The 3,401-nt window shown below is 26.5% G+C and overlaps 1 non-coding gene across 1 annotated transcript; it reads right to left on the minus strand.

Moving 5' to 3' along the window:
* Positions 1-485: 485 nt before the first annotated feature.
* On the minus strand, positions 486-557 carry TRNAG-UCC (transfer RNA glycine (anticodon UCC)). Its single transcript has one exon. It is a non-coding gene; the product is annotated as a tRNA-Gly (tRNA).
* Positions 558-3,401: the final 2,844 nt, after the last annotated feature.

Genomic DNA, 3,401 nt, shown 5'->3' on the forward strand with positions numbered 1-3,401 from the left:
CATTTTATTGTGCTAAATAATGAAAGTATACCAAATAGATTTTTAGCTTAATACATCATTTGCACATTGAACTTGTAAAAAAAACTTGATTTACTCTTGAACTTTCAAAATGTCCTGATAGCCTCATGAACTTGCATAAAATGTTCAGTGGAACTTGCGTAAAATGTAATCAATTGATCACTCAGTTGTAAAAATTAAATGCGGAATATATATTCCATGCATCTTAAAATGTTATTACAAAGCTGTAATTACCGGAATGCGTACAATACATTTTTCGCATTTAACTTACTTTGTTTTTTTTGCTTAGACAAATTAGGGGACAAATGATGTATAAAAATATAATTTGGATAGTAGTAAACTATAATAAAGAAAAAAAAGAAGGAAAGCTGCAATTACCGGGAGTCGAAACCAAAACTATTTGATCGGAAGTATTAGAATAAACAAAAAAATGCACAAAGGAAAAAATCAAAAAAAAGTTGTCTAACTGCATCTGCCGGGAGTCGAACCAGGGTCTATTGCTTGGAAGGCAATTATCCTAACCGTTGGACTACAAACGCTTCATACTAAAACTGACATGAAGCATTATAAAATAAAACCATCTACGGCCGGGAGTAGAACCCGGCTCTATTGCTTCCAATGCAATTATACAAACCGCACAAAACAATCTACATTCAATATCACATTACAACAATAATTGATTTTTTAGCAATGACAAGTTAGCAATTTTTTTTTTTTTTCTAAACCACAAATATATCATTGAGATAATTATATTCAAGAGTGTTTCCCACCTCTTTTTACAAATGTATTTAGTAAAAATTGAATTTAAAATATTTTCTAAATTCGGGTACTGTGATGCAATATGTGAGTATGTATCAGGTCTACTATATTATGCGTCAAAATATGTATTGGTTTTATAATCGTGTTATATGATTTATATATTTTATGGAAGTCTATATAACGTAAATAATAATCTACCTTAGGATTCTAATAAGCTTAGATCTAATGGTGAATGAGAAAATTCTACATGCTCATTAAGGTGCATGTCATCAAGACTGTGTACTGCTATATGGAAAGACATAAAATAACGGTACAATGTATATTAATAAATAAATTGTACCGATAATGATTGAAGTTTGGTAAATTTTTTTTTATAGAGGTGTTGGTAAATTTTTGACAAATTGGCACAAATATAGTCAATTTTCTAAATCTAAAATATATAGAATTTAGTTAATTTATTAAAATTTGCCAATTTGAATGGCTTACTTGATACCTAAAATTTTACTTGTACGAAATTGATCTTGACCCGCTAACTTTAGAGTTCATTGTGACTCTTAATTTCAATAAAGCAGTGGTTTTCATCTGGTCAGTGGCTGACCAAGTAAATTTGGCCAGTCACCATTAAATATGAAAATTACTGTTTAATAAAGTCATTTCAACCAATTTATATTTAAAAACTTATTAGAATGTTGACGTGACAAAAAAAAACAGTTAATTATATATTGGATAAAAATGTACTTTTTGTAATTTTTTTTTTTGTAATTTATGATGTGTCATGTGGCTACCACGTTTCTTTATGTCAATTATAAAAATTATATATATTTGGAATGACGCTTAATTAATATATAATAAATGTCTTTTATACATGTTTTCTTAAAAAAAAAAAAACTGTTTTCTATACACATCAAAATTCGACTAATTTTTTATATATAATTGACTAAAATAATTTTATAAAAATCAATTAATGATTTTACCCAAACGAATTAAAGTTTCGTAATTTTTACCCAATGAAATATATTTACTCACAAATCCACTTTTAAAAAATTATATATCATTCAATTGCGTTGTATTGTCTTCTATTCCCCAAAACATGCAGAAATTCCTTTCTGGGCTGCACCAGATTTTACCTCAAAATCAAGCAGGGGCGGATACAGGGGGCTCAGGGTGGCTGGGGCCCCCTCCGATCGCCGGAACTACTATGGTTACGAGTAGTTTCGGCCTCCCGTAATATTAGTTTATATAGACTCTATGTAGTAATATTTCATTGTTTAAAGTTAGATGAGATAGTTCAAACACTTGTTTTTTTAAAAGGTCATAGGTTCAATTCTCCCCAACATCAATTTATTTTAGAAAGTGTTTATTTATTTAAATTTTATTTTTCAATAATTATAAAATTATGTTACCATTATTAATTAACTTATTTATTTTTATAACACTTTTGAACTCATTTTTATTATGTCTTTTCCATTAAAAAAATTAATTTCTTATTTTTGAGACTCAAACAACTTAATTTCTAAATTAAATTTTAAAATTTTAAAACTAAAAATAAAAAAAATAAAAATATTATAATTTTTTTAGAAACTAGTATTGAACTAATAAAAAAAATTAAATATATCTCATTCGTGTTAGGCTTGTCCAAAATTTAAAATTTCAATATTTTGGACCTATTAGGTACTCACTAAATCCAAATTTCTAATTTTTTTTGGCCTTTTAAGTCTCTTTAAATCCAAATTATTAATTTTTTTTACCTGGTAAGCCATCTGAAATCAATTTTTTACATGTTCAGCCCTCCCTAAATCCAATTTTTTTTACATGTTAGGACTATAAACGAAATCTAGCTTAATTTTGAGAAATTGTACTTTAATACTTAAAATTGGTTCTTGACCATTCAAATTATAACACGCATATATACAAAAAAAAAATTAAGCAAGTTCGCTTTAGCAAAAAAAAAAAATTCTCGGAACGCATGTGTAAAATCGGCCTCCCAACCGAGTAATCCTATAGGGTTAGATAGGGTCCGAAAAATTGTAATATCAAGCATAGGGCCCATGCTGGATAGGGCCCAAAATTTTGTAATATGTCTATTAGATTTGTAATATATATGCAGAAAGTTTTTGTTTTATATATATCTTGAAATACAATTCAGTCTTAGGCCCGTTTAATTGTTATTTTAGACTTAATTTAAAGCCCAACTGTCTATTATTATTATTATTTCTTTTTTATTCTTTAAAAAACATATGTATTTGACTTATATTATATATAATTTTATATTAAAAAAACTTACAAATGCTTTCTATAAAATATAAATTTGAATGCATAATTTAAAGTATAATTTTTTTTACGGATAATTTATTTTATTAAATGGGCTTTTATCTCTTATTTTGTATAGGGCTCATAAATTTTTAGGGCCCGCTTTGTTTCCATTATCGATTTTTTAAATTCTAAATAATATTTTTTTACTAAATTTTAAAACATTTATGTTTAATAAATTAGATAAATATATTCGTATACCATTACTATATTAAAGTACTATTTAGCTCATGGTCTATCTAAAATGTTGGTTTATTATTTGGTAACATTTTTCTTCAGACCTATATCCAAAAAATTTATTTTTCGCCTATTAG

Source organism: Euphorbia lathyris, chromosome 8 (assembly GCF_963576675.1).
Source record: "Euphorbia lathyris chromosome 8, ddEupLath1.1, whole genome shotgun sequence".
Taxonomy (NCBI): domain Eukaryota; kingdom Viridiplantae; phylum Streptophyta; class Magnoliopsida; order Malpighiales; family Euphorbiaceae; genus Euphorbia; species Euphorbia lathyris.